Source organism: Uloborus diversus, unplaced genomic scaffold (assembly GCF_026930045.1).
Source record: "Uloborus diversus isolate 005 unplaced genomic scaffold, Udiv.v.3.1 scaffold_538, whole genome shotgun sequence".
Taxonomy (NCBI): Eukaryota; Metazoa; Arthropoda; class Arachnida; order Araneae; family Uloboridae; genus Uloborus; species Uloborus diversus.
This window is the reverse complement of record NW_026558723.1, coordinates 68,834-83,318: the sequence shown is the minus strand read 5'-3', so window position 1 is coordinate 83,318 and position 14,485 is coordinate 68,834. Positions and strand designations below refer to the sequence as shown.

The 14,485-nt window shown below is 36.7% G+C and overlaps 1 pseudogene; it reads left to right on the top strand.

The window, feature by feature from the left end:
* Positions 1-5,977: 5,977 nt before the first annotated feature.
* The window catches only part of LOC129233577 (natural resistance-associated macrophage protein 2-like), a 62,737-nt pseudogene continuing 54,229 nt past the window's right edge, over positions 5,978-14,485 (top strand).

The following is a 14,485-nucleotide window of genomic DNA, read 5'->3' as shown; positions in this document are numbered from 1 at the left end:
TAAATAGCCAAACATGAAGACGGGAAGATAATCCATCGATACCTGGTTCGATGATCAGTTAGTTCACTGTCATTTGGGAGAAGAAGCTTGGACATAGATAGATAGATACTCAGATTTTATATGTATAAGATTGTACTATTTTGTTGCCAGCCAAAAATATAAATCTAAAAAAGCTTTCTTTTACTCCAATTTAATGTCATTTCCCCATTATTGGCAATTTTAATGTGATTCATAATTTTACTCTCTAAACATCACCAACAATGGCCAATTTAAAATCAGATTGAAAAAACCCCGCCAAATTTGTCGCCAAGTTGGCGACAAAGCTTGGCGACCAAAAGACTGGCGATATATCGCCAAGTGTCTGCCAAATTATACCACCACTTGAGTTTACATCGAAATTAACAGTGATGCTCCCGCAAAAAGGAGGCAAAACCCCCTTTAGAAACTCCCGAATGCAACCAAAAGGGGAGGTGCTTAACTAGACCCCTCTAGGGGTCTACGTACCGAATTTCAACTTTCTAGGACATACCATTCTTGAGTTATGCGACATACATACGTACATACGGACGTCACGAGAAAAGCCGTTGTAATTAACTCAGGGAATGTCAAAATGGATATTTCGTGTGTTATACGTTCTAAGGCACTTATCCGCGTGTGGTCGGGCTGAAAAAAAAACTCAACATCAATTCGGGGTCGAGCAAATCGAAATTAAGGTCGATTTTTGAGTGAAAATTTTTTCGCGAATGCAATACTTCCTTTTTTGGAAAAGGAAGTAAAAAAAGGGGGATCGTCACACACGAATCGCGGCGTAGATCTTCAGTAAACAAATTTACATTTACAAATGTAATTAAAATTTAAAATGAAATTAAAAGAGTTTATGATTTTGCAATAAGATACAATACTTATGAGTTATTTTCTCAATTCGTTAAATTTTGCGTCCTAATGTTATATCATTCGATTACCGTTGTTCAATAACAAAATATATTTAAAATACTCACAAAGTGGTGCTAAAAGCGTGTATCAGTCATATTTTGTATTTAATTATTTTAAGGAATAAAATGTAGGTGAAATGTCATTTCTACCCCTGTCCTCAACACTCATCCCGTCAGCTAATTTAGTATACAGTAAAATCCCACTAATGCGGACGCTAACAGGACAATTTTTTTTGTCCGCAATAGAGAAGTGTCCGCAGGACAATGGTTTAATAATGTTATTTGCATTGGAACTGGGGAATTAAAAATTGTCCGCATAAGAGGGGTGTCCGCCTTTGAGGGGTGTCCGTTAAGAGGGGTTTCACTGTATATGAAAGTTATAAAAACTAATACATGTGCATCATGATGTAATATTGGTATAACTATCTACATGAATGTGTGTCACCAGTATTCTTCACATTAGTTATGCTTTCTGTTATCCACATCATTTTGTATGTGTCCCAAGTTTTATGTAAATACAGTCTCAAGTTTTTTTTTTTTTTTTTTTTTAAAGGGTAATTAAGTTTTATAGGTTGGCGCGAGTTCGCTATAAAATAAGTTTCATTGTACAAGAACGTTCTTCTCTGAAGAAAAGCAAATAAAGTAACACATCTTCTACGGTCTATGCGCTTTATTTTATCTTAAACGAGTGACGTATATTCAACAATCAGGCTTAAATCTTTATCTTGATCTTCTTTATCTTTACCTTTACTAATAATAAAGCTGAAAGTCTCTGTCTGGAGGATGTCTGTATGATGTCTGGATCTCTGTGTCGCGCATAGCGCCTAGACCGTTCGGTCGATTTTCATGAAATTTGGCACAAAGTTAATTTGTAGCATGGGGGTGTGCACCTCGAAGCGATTTTTCGAAAATTCGATGTGGTTCTTTTTCTATTCCAAGTTTAAGAAAAAAAATATCATAAGATGGACGAGTAAATTTCGAAATTATCATAACGTGAACTCGTAGCATGGGCACAAGCCAATTGGCGAGATACGAAATTATCATAGTGTGGAACCGTAATATGGGTACAAGCCAATTGGCGAGAAGATTCAGCATACATTATTTGTAAATATACAGGCGAACCAAAAGACCTTTAATTTTTCTATTACGGGCGAAGCCGTGCGGGTGCCACTAGTTACTAATAATAAAGCTGAAAGTCTCTGTCCTGAGGATGTCTGTGGGATGTCCGGATCTCTGTGACGCGCATAGCGCCTAGACCGTTCGGTCGATTTTCATGAAATTTGGCACAAAGTTAGTTTGTAGCATGGGGGAGTGCACCTCGAAGCGATTTTTTGAAAATTCGATGTGGTTCTTTTTCTATTCCAATTTTAAGAAAAAAAATATAAGATGGACGAGTAAATTTCGAAATTATCATAACGTGAACTCGTAGCATGGGTACAAGCCAATTGGCGAGATACGAAATGATCATAACGTGGAACCGTAACATGGGTACAAGCTAATTGGCGAGAAAATTCACCATACATTATTTGTAAATATACAGGCGAACCAAAAGACCTTTTAATTTTTCTATTACGGGCAAAGCCGTGCGGGTACCACTAGTACTAATAATAAAGCTGAAAGTATCTCTGTCTGGATATCAGTCTGGATGTCTGTGACGCGCACAGTGCCTAATCCGTTTGGCCGATTTTCATGAAGTTTTGTACAAAGTTAGTTTGTAACATGGAGATGTGCCCCTCGAAGCGATTTTTTGAAAATTCTATTTTCTTCTTTTTCTATTCCAATTTTAAGAACATTTTCCCGAGCAAAATTATCATAAGATGGACGAGTAAATTACCATGTTATCATAACGTGGAACCGCTACATGCGCAAGCCAATTGGCGAGAAATTCACCATACATTTTTTGTAAATATACAGGCGAACAAAAGACCTTTTAATTTTCTACAATGGGCAAAGCCGTGCGGGGACCACTAGTAAATAGATTTTAAAAAAAAAACCATCATGCAAAATTTTCCTTTCAACCAATGATGACAGATATTAAAATACTTTTAAGAAATGAAATCCAGAAAGACGGATTTAAAAAGCTTAACCGTGGAAACACGAAATAAAATAAGTTTAAGGAATTAAAATACGAAAGAAAATGGTTAACAATTTTAATGGACATGAGAGTTTTCGAACTTGATTTTAAAAGGCTTGTAACTTTTTTTCCTTTGGAGCTTAGTTTTTCGACCAAAGGTCGAGATCGATCTGAAGTAAAAAATGTCGCTCTTTCCAATGGTGTCAAAAAGAAACTGTAGGACAATTCATTCACTTTTTATTCACAGATTTAATGAAGGCAGTAGTGCCAAAATTTTGGCTAAGCCTAAAAAAATTCAAGCTAAAAACTCAGCTAGAACTCCCACTGTAATTAAGTTAGAGCATTGAAACATATTGCGTACAACGCGGAAAATTCTACCCTTTCCAACGACATATGCCATGAATGTGTGCAAGTAATTTCTCACCCCCACATTTGGGAATTTATGTGAAAATTTGGCCTAAATTGGAATTTAAAAAAAAAGAACTACTCGTCGAGGTTTTTTTTTTCGAACCGGTCTGCATTCTGCAAACCTTTCCGGTGCTAAAAGAAAGATACTGTGAACATTTCAGCGAAATCCGCCGGGTAGTTCTCGAGTTTTGCGCGGTCACACAAACAGACGCTTTTTGGACACTTCATTTTATACTATGTAGAGTATCGTAGTAAGATCCGTATGTGACTTTATTCAATAACATTTCTGTCTCTTTAGTTATTTTTCAAGAAATTGAAAGTAAGTTTAAAAAAAATGGTCGATCGAAAGTGTAATAAAATACTTTTATAAAATATGAATAGTTAAATTGACGAAACGAAAGCGTTTCTGTTCCTTTTTACTGCCTTTTACAAAAAAGGAAGTTTTGTATTCGCGAAAAAAATTTCACTCAAAAATCGACCTTAATTTCCATTTTACTCACCCCCGAATGAATACTGAGTTTTTTTCGACTCGAACACACGTGGACAAGTGTTGAACAGAACGTACAGAACGTACTGTTTGACCACAGATTGTGTGGAATTGGCAAACATCCAATTAAGGCGATTCCATCTGAATGAGGGGAAAAATAAAAATTTTATGCGGTCATTTGAATGAGACTCTGTATAATTTAGAGGCTAACATACATCTGCAAAATCTGACATCCCTGAAAACTAATAGATGCTTCCATTTCCGCGTGTAAACCGGATGTTTGCCTTTCCATACAATCCGTAGTTAGACAGTATACACACGCGAAATATCCATAATGACGATTCCCGAGTTAATTACAACGAATTTTCTCGTGACGTCTGTATGTACGTATGTGCGTATTTGCTTATGTGCGGATGTATGTCGCATAACTCAAGAACGTATGTCCTAGAAAGTTGAAATTTGGTACGTAGACTCCTAGTGGGGTCTGTTGTGCACCTTCCCCTTTGATTGCATTCGGATGTTTCTAATGGGGACTTTTGCCCCTTTTTGAGGGGGATATCATTGCAGGGGTGCCCACAAGCGGGGATTATGGCGCAAGTTGCGCCATCAAAATGGGGGGGGGGGATTTTAAATTTTTTTAAATTTATATATTTAAATTCTTTTATTGATTTATTTTAAAATCGAATTATTTATTTTATTTTATTTTATTCTGTTCATATTTTATTTCATTTATTTATTAGTTGCTGCATGTGTATGTTATTGGTGTAGCAGAAAAATTTCTAATGAAATAATAATAATAAAATAAATTAATTAATTAATTAAAAAATAGATAAATAAAATTTAAATTAAATTAATAAAAGCATTTTTTAAAATAAATCAAATAAAAAAGAAAGCAAAAAAATAAAAAAGAGAAAAAGGGTTGAGATTTTTTTTGGGAAAGGGGGGGGATTTGCCGCACTGAATTTGGGGGGGGGATGGGCACCCCTGAATCATTGTTAATTTCGATGTCAATTCAAATGGTGTTATTTGGCGGGCACTTGCCGATATATCGCCAGTCTTTAGTCGCCAAGTTTTGTCGCCAACTTGGGGACAAATTTGGCGATTTTTTTTTATTAATTAATTTTTTTTTTTTTGAGAAATCACAATTGCTTATTGCTTTCATTTGACTGTTTTGATGTGATATCATTTTACTTTCCCGCCAGCACTCTCTGCAGCACCGCCGCGTCGCGCACGCTCAGTTGGGAAAAAAGGAAGGTTCAAAACTTGACGCCTCACGAGTAATGTATACGAAATAAGAAACAGGAACCTTCTATAAATCACCTTGTTTGTTGTATGCGAGATACATATATGCTTGGAAGCACACAGATACAAACGTTGTGAAAAAACTCATTGAATGGATTCGGGCAACAATTCCGTCAAAATATGTTTGGTTGCCTACAAATTTGCTCGGGTAAATACGTACATGCAGACTTCGTGGGAAAAAGTCCAAAATCGTTTAGAGGTAGTTAAAAACGAAATTTATGGTGAAATTTCAGGGATAATTTTTCACGAATAAAATACTGCTTTTCTTTGTACAAGGAAGTAAAAGGGGCTGCCCCTCATGTATCAGAAAAGTATAAAAAATCAATCTGGAGAATATTCCAGATAATCCGAGTTTTCAGTAATCCGAGGTGGCATGAGCCCCAATTACGTCGGATTTTCGAGACTCAACTGTAGTACTTTTGACTGAATTAAACAACCCCATTTTGAGTAACAATGAATGCAATTTTACGGTCAATTTTTTCCTTGTTTAGTCCTTATTTAGTTTTATCGACTGCACAGGTAACTACTCAAGACATCACAATTTCACAGCCACATTTTATCAAAAACAACCATCCTGCAAACATTCTGGCACTAAATTTCAACTCTAATCTTATCTTTAAAATCGCTCCCACAGCACGGTCGTTGTCACATTATGAGTTCCAGCGTTTTCTCTGCAAACGGAAATTAACTCAAATCGAAATTATTAAGCAACGAAACATCCGAAACGCAAGATTATTTATGCCGGTCATGTGCGGGATTCCTTCGGAGCTCGAAGATAAAATACGTGAGGTCAAAAGCCAAAGGTTCCGAAAATGAAACACTAAGTATATTAGGATGGAGTGATTAGAGGATATATATAGGTCGTGTTTCTTTCACAAAAAGTAATATTTCATCCCAAGGTTCTTTCTGAAAGTAAATTGTTTTATAGCATATTTCCATCTATTCAATGTCTGAACCTAGATTCCGGTTAATTACATTTTTCAAACCTCTGCTTGTCTTCACCCCCGTCAAAAGTCCGATGTTTCTAAGAATTGGCTAAAGTGCTTGAAGATATGTAGGTAAGTGACATTAAGATGTTTTGTTTTTTAACCTATGGAATCAATCGATGGTCATTAAGCATTAGGATGGTTCATTAATACATGTAAAAACTAGTATGTTGTGGCCATCACGAAACTTTCTTCTATATTTTTCTCTTTTTTTCTGATCCCTCCCCATGCTTGACGAGGAAGCAATATTCCCAATGAAAACAAAATTACACATGCAAAAACTTGAAGACCATCCCAATGTCTGAATTATTGCAAAAGCAAAGAGCGAAAATTGAAAGTTACTTTAAAAGCCTTGCTTGAATTAATAACAAATATTTTATTTGTTAACAAACATAAGATGGCAACAGTTAAAAATTTTAAATCATTGAGATAATATTTCCGATCATTTCCATACAATTAAAATCACGAGAAATACGCAGACGACAATCTATTACGATTTATCTTTCTTATTGTTGCATTAATAAAGCTATTTTTATTCGAAAAAAAAAACTAATTTGAATTCTGAAATTTTGAATTCAAATTATTTTTTCGCAATCACGAGTTGTGGCAGGACCCTGCTCATTGGAGTTATTGTTTCTAGAAACGACTTCTGTCCCCTCAAGCCTGCCTCTCCTTCTGGGCGGTTACGCGTGTATAGTTGTGTGCCTGTGCTATGGTGTGTGGTGTGCAGGCGCTTGTGTGTGTAGGCGTGCGTGCGTGCTTAGACCTGCGTGTATGCACGTAGGTGTGAAGGTATGTGTGTAAAGGCGAGTGTGTGGGTGCGTGTGTAAAGGCGGGTGTGTCTGCGTCAGCGTGTATGTGTGTCAGTGTGTATGTGTGTAAAGGCACGCGCGTGTATGTGAGTGTGTATGAGCGTGCATGTGTGTGGGACATGCAAGTCACTGGTCCACTGGATTCTGGGGGACAGTGGGCAGGACCAGAGGAGACGCGCCAGCAGAGGCCCCTGGTCCAAGCTAAAAAAGGCACGGACATCAAAGACGGTCAAATGAAAACAATTAGCAATCGTGATTGATCAAAAAAAAAATCAACACCTCTTGGAGCGATTGGCGTCAAAATTGAACCAAAGCCTGTTTACATATAGATTCACATATATTCCAAATTTCAACCAGAACGTAGCATTACTTCTTGAGATAGGGCACTCACAATGGAAAAAAAGAACGGGCGATTGCGCTACCCCCTTTTTAGCTGTTGACACCAAAATAAAATCAGCTCTTATACCCACTAAGGGCTACTTGCCGATAAATTTTTCTTTCATTCCGTTCATTATTTCTTGAGATACAGCAGTCACAATTGACGACAGAAAACGTTCTATAGCTCAACCCCCGTTTGAGTTATTGACACCGAAATTGAATCAGCACCTGTTCCTGTTAATGGCAACATATGGACCAAACTTTGTTTGATTCCGCCAGTTACTTCCTGAGGAATAGCAAGCACGCGTAGCTCAAAAAACGTCCCATTGCTCCACCCCCCTTGGAGGAATTCACGCCAAAAACCAATGGGCACAAGTTCACATAGGGGCACATATGCGTACCAAATTTCGTTCGATTTCATGCGGTAGTTTTTGCTGTAGAGCGGCCACAAAAAACTGGTCACACACAGACGTGACACACACACACACACACACACACACAGAGACAGACAGACATTTTCCAAAAATAGTCGAAATGGACTCAGCACAACTCAAAACGTTCGAATCCTTCGAAATTCGAAAATTTGCACGAATCCAATACTTTCTTCTATATATTAGATATAGAAGAAAGTAAAAAAGGTTCTCCTAGATGAAAAGACACCCCTCAATATTTTCATACTTGTGGATAGAAAAATACTGAAAGAATTTCAGCTTCCTATTTCAACTTGTGATGTTCCCATCAGTTTTTCCGAGGGTATACTCCCAGTAATCCATTACGTACAATATGTGTATGTGATCATATACATAGTAGGTCATAATATGAAACTTTATGAAACTTGAGGGTATACGCTATGTGTCTAAAAAATGTTTGAGAGTATACGGCGGACATGGAGTATATCATATGGGAACACCACGGATTTCAACTGAAAAAGTGTGCTCGACCCCTCCTCTAAACTTCAAACGCATGGGGAGAGAGGTTAAAAAGATACATTAAACTGAAAAAACAACGCTACATATTATAACATACACGAGTAATATGCATGTACATTGTAATAAAATAATAAATTACAAAAAAAAAAAAAAAAAAAATCAGCTGGGAAAATCAAATGTTTCTAAATTTGTGGCAGTTTCTACGCTACGGCTGATGTTAAATGAAGGGGTCATTGAGCACCCTCTTAAAATTTGAGTAAGAAGCTAAAACTTTTACAGCATAAAACAATTAGTAAGTATAAAAAAATAGGAAGTGTCCTGGACGGTAGCTGATTTTTTTTTTCAGCAATCACGATTGCTTATTGCTTTCATTTGACTATTTTTGGCGTTCCTATAATTTTATTTTCCCACCAGCACCCTCTGCAGCATCAGCGTCGATCCGCCGCCTCACGATGCTGCTCCTCAAGCGAAAACCGTCTCCAGGTTGCGTCAATATTTTACACACACGCACGTACACACACACAAACATATACACCACAACACACACACATATACACACAACGCACACATACATACACCTACACACATACACACACTCAAACACATACACACGCGCATACATACAGACACGTACACATACATACAGATAACTACACATACACAAACACCTACACACAACTACACACACACTCATACCTGCACACAGACACAAACACACATGCCTACACACACATACACATATCCCCTACACACAAACACACATACCCCTCCCCCCACACACATAAACACACACGCCAACACACACTCGTGATTGCGAAAAACATAATTTGAATTCAAGAGGTCAAAATTCAAATTAGTATTATTTTTTTAGTTTTTTAAACTATTATTTTATTTATTTATTTATTTATTTTTGAACCACCCTATGAAGCACCCTAGGTGAAAAAATGGTACAAGTCAAGTTTGTTTTTATCAAATCAATACTCAACTCAGTAGGGGTCATTTATTAACTACGAAAGAGTCCCGAAGGGGAGAAGGGGTTTCAAAAATCTCTAAGTACGCTTACTTGGGGGGGGGGGGGGTTCAAACCCATTCTTGCGTGATATTTTTCAAGTCGACATTTTGTATCAGAAATCGTGTGGTCAAGTGGTTTGGCAGGGATCATATTTCGTTTGCGTCTGGAAGGTAAAAAACGAAAAACGTTTTAGGATGAGCTGTTTTTTATTTGTTTTACAAAGAATGAACAGTGTAAAATTTAATAGACGATTCGCACTATGTATGGCATGTTTTATGCTTAATTAGTATCGTATCAAAAACAAAAAAAATGTCGAAAAACATTCAGTCTAGATTCCAACTTTTTCGTAAATAGTTCGTCACACAAAAGGGTTCCATTTAATGATAGTGAATTTGATAACGATTCTAATGATATAAGATTCCGTTATTTTGTTAATTTTAAACTAGTATGTTGTGGCCATCACGAAACTTTCTTCTATATTTTTCTTTTTTTTCTGATCCTTCCCCATGCTTGACGAGGAAGCAATTTTCCCAACAAAAACAAAATTACACATGCAAAAACTGAAAGTTACTTTAAAAGCCTTGCTTGAATTAATTACAAATATTTTATTTGTTAACAAACATAAGATGGCAACAGTTAAAATTTTTAAACCATTGAGATAATATTTCCGATCATTTCCATACAATTAAAATCACGAGTAATACGCAGACGACAATCTATTACGATTTATCTTTCTTATTGTTGCATTAATAAAGCTATTTTTATTCGCAACAAAAAAATAAATAAATAAATAAATCAGCACCTCTTGGAGCGATTGGCGTCCAAATTGAACCAAAGCCTGTTTACATATGGATTCACATATATTCCAAATTTCAACCAGAACGCAGCATTACTTCTTGAGATAGGGCACTCATAATGGAAAAAAAGAACGGGCGATTGCGCTACCCCCTTTTTAGCTGTTGACACCAAAATAAAATCAGCTTTTTTACCCACTAACTGCTACTTGCCGATAAATTTTTCTTTCATACCGTTCATTATTTCTTGAGATACAGCAGTCACAATTGACGACAAAAAACGTTCTATAGCTCAACCCCCGTTTGAGTTATTGACCCCAAAATTGAATCAGCACCTGTTCCTGTTACTGGCAACATATGGACCCAATTTTGTTTGATTCCGCCAGTTACTTCCTGAGGAATAGCAATCACGCGTAACTCAAAAAACGTCTCATTGCTCCACTCCCCTTGGAGGAATTCGCGCCAAAAACCAATGGGCACAAGTTCACATAGGGGCACATATGCGTACCAAATTTCGTTCGATTTCATGCGGTAGTTTTTGCTGTAGAGCGGCCACAAAAAACTGGTCACACACAGACGTGACACACACACACACACACACACAGACAGACATTTTCCAAAAATAGTCAAAATGGACTCAGCACACCTCAAAACGTTCGAATCCGTCAAAATTCGAAATTCGAAAATTTGCAAGAATCCAATACTTTCTTCTATATATTAGATATAGAAGAAAGTAAAAATGAAATGGAATCTTATGTAATAATAAGGGGGAGGGGTTGAAAAATCTTACGTACCCTTACATGGGGGAGGAAGGGGTCCAAATTGCCAAAATCATCCTTACGTAATTAATGAATGACCCCTAAGTGCGGCAGGTTTCTATGTTTGAATATTTAAGTTGATAAATCTGATGCGTGCAAAAAAAAAAAAAAAAAAAAAAAACAGAGAGAGAGAGAGAGAGAGCGAAGGAGAGAGAACCCCTCTGGAACCGGCTAAAGGAGTTCTCGTTAACAAATAATAACCGTTTTTATAACTTTTTTTTTAAATCTATTTCTATAATGTTGTTACATTCATCCTTTTAAGATACAGTGGACTCTTTCTATAAGGAGCACTCATGGGACCGAACAAAAGTGTTCAGATTATGGGGGTGTTCATTAGGGATGCCCCCTTTGAGCAAGGGCACACTCCTAAAATCGCGAGCCCCCCCCCCCCTCCCCAAGTAAGAACTCTCTCCCTAAAAAAGAGAAAAATACCCCTCAAAACACTCCCCCCTGTCTAAAAATTTCAATGGCGCAGTCTGCGCCATAACCACTTCTAGGTGGGCACCCCTGTGTTCATTATAGAGCATGGGCGCCCATATGCAAAATTTTAAGGGGGGGCCCAGATATTTTCCCCATAGAAATCGGTTTTAGTACAGACTAGCTGCGTTGCCCGGCTTTGTCCGGTCCACCTTGAAAATACAAATTGTGCCAAGTGACGAATATTCAACAATCAGACTTAAATAAATGAATAAAAAAAACATCATGCAAAATTTCCCTCCCAAACAATGACGACAGATATTAAAATACTTTTAAGACATTAAATCGAGAAAGATGGATTTAAAAAGCGTAACCATGGAAACGCAAAATAAAATCAGTTTAAGGAATTAAAATGCGAAAGAAAATGGTTAACAATTTTAATGGAAGTGCAATTTTTTAATCATAATTTAAAAAGGCTTGTAACTTTTTTTTCTTTTGGAGATAGAAGCTTAGTTTTTCGACCAAAAGTCGAGATAGATCTGGAGTAAAAAATGTCACTTTTTCCAATGGTATCAAAAAGAAAACTGTGGGACTATTCCTTGACTTTAAGCTTTTAGCTGAAAGTAGTGCCTAAATTTTAGCAAAGCCTAAACAAATTTGAGCTAAAAATGCAAATAACTCCCGCCGTAAGTAGGTTAGAGCATTGAAACAAATTCCGTAGAAAGCAGACAATCCTACTCTTTCCAACGATATATAATTTTAATATTCGCAAGCAATTTTTCACTCCCATATTCGGGAATTTGCGTGAAAATTGGGCCTAAATTAGAATAAAAAAAGAACTAGTCATCGATTTTTTTTTTTTTTTCGAACTGGTCTGCAAACCTTCTCAGAGCTTAAAGGAACAAACTGTGAAAATTTCAGCGAAATCGGCCGTGTAGTTCTCGAGTTTTGCGAGTTCAAACACACAGACGCTTTTTGGAGACTTCATTTTATACTATGTAGAGATTAGAGTTATTAAAATTTGACGTTTTAAACGTTTGACGTTTCTACGACATTTTACTACATAATACTGTGATGTTCTGTTTTCTTCAAGAATGGACTTTTCCACAAGATTGCCTTTTTTTCTATAAATCGTTTTTGCAACACACTTAAACAAATTTCTATGACGCATTCAATAAAAAACCATTTAACGCACATATCATCCAATTTTTTTTGTTTCTACATTCATTCATTTGCTAATTAGACGCAAAAAAAACGGTTGTACCTTAACTTTTTGAGGCCAGTGTAGTTAGAACACAGCCCCCATTAGAAAAAAAAAAAGAAGAAACCATTCTTTACCAAGTGGCAAAGGTGCATTGAAATGTTTTGGATGCCAAAGGCTTGTCTTTTGATATCAAACACTTTTGAATAGTTAGCAGCAAGTTACCGCCCTAAAACAGGGCTAAGACAGAACTTAAGGGGGGTAACTTACTGCTAATTACACAAGCTTTGCCTCCAATTCCCGAGTCGAACCGTACCATGTTGCGCACACTCGCTGGTGAGATGAATTTATTTTATCAACCAGTTTTTTGGCGCTCTCAGCTTCAATGAAATGACATCTGGCTCCAGCTCGGTTATTCACTATTCGAGACTGACGAGTTCTAATAAGAACGAAACTGCAGTCTCTGGATACAATAACCGGTCTGTCTGGTATTTTGTATGTTCCTTTGAGCAGGACGTTTCATAGCTTTGTTGAAGTTTTCAACGTTTTCCTGAGAAATGCCATTTAAAAAAAAACTGTTCTTATTTTGGATCAAAGGTATCTGGCAGGTGTGCCCCCGCCCTTTGAGCAAAAGCGCACCCCCCCTAAAAACCGCAAAAAAAAACCCTTAAGAGAAGATCCTCCCCAAAAAAGAAAAATACTCCTCAAAACAATCCCCCCACCTAAAAGCTTCAATGGCGCGGTCTGCGCTATGATCGCCCCCCCCCCTCAGGTGGGTACTCTTGTATTTGGGCACCCTAATCAGTAGCGTAACCAGGGGTTGGCAGGAGTGGCTCTCGCCAGGGGCGCAGCAGCCAGGGGACGGCATTTCGACTGATTTAAAAAAAAATGTAAGTTTTTTTTTTAATTATTTTTTTTAATTTTTTATTTATTTTTTATTTATTTATTTATTTTTATTTTTATTTTATTTAATTTTTTTTGATCATAGAATTTGAAAAACGCTTTAAATTGTTTTTAAAAAACTCGTAAGAAAAAGAACAAGGGTATATATATATATATATAATAAAAGTGAAAAATATTGAAAAGACCACACCAAGAGCCCATAGATGCGCAACGCAGCAAAACTAAAAAGCCTAGTAAATATAAAATTAAGCAAACAGAATTACAAATATTAAACAAATTATAAATAACAAATGATGATAAAAAGGAAAAATGCAAACAGCTATTAAGTAGGAATAGAAAAAGAGTGAATCCAGAGCTCAACAGCCGTGGAGGATTCATTAATTATGGTCAAAAGACTAAGATTTAACTATAAACTAGAAGAGAATGCTTAAGCTCCAGTACATGTAATATAGAGTAACAATGGGCAAACGCACCACTTGCTAAACTAAAAACAATAAACTAGAGCTCAAACCTAAAACTAAAAGCAGGGGGTTTCGCCTCGACTAATTAGGAAAACAAGTTCCGATAATTAGCCTTCCACGGATATATATATATATATATATATATATATATATATATATATGTGCATAACATCTACCGAGAAGGAACATTGGGCATCATTAAAAACAATTCTAAAAAAGAAAGTAAGAAAAGAAATTACACTGCTGCCTTCTGTTTGTCAAATCAATTAATCAAAATTTCCAAAAAAAAAAAAATTTTGGAGGTCACAATGACCTCCGGTGACTTCCTATGTGGCGACCCTGGGGGGAGGGGCGCAATTTCTTTCGTTCGCTAGGGGCGCTAGATCCCATATTTACGCTACTGATCCTAATCAATGATAATGAATACAAAAAAAGATCTCGTTTTATGAAGCAGCTCTAACAGGCAACAGAAAAAATATGGGTTTCATTCCTCACTGCTGCATAAATAACTACCGGTCATAAATAACTACTCCCATGCATTGTAAAGCCACGAAGAATTTCGCAACATCTT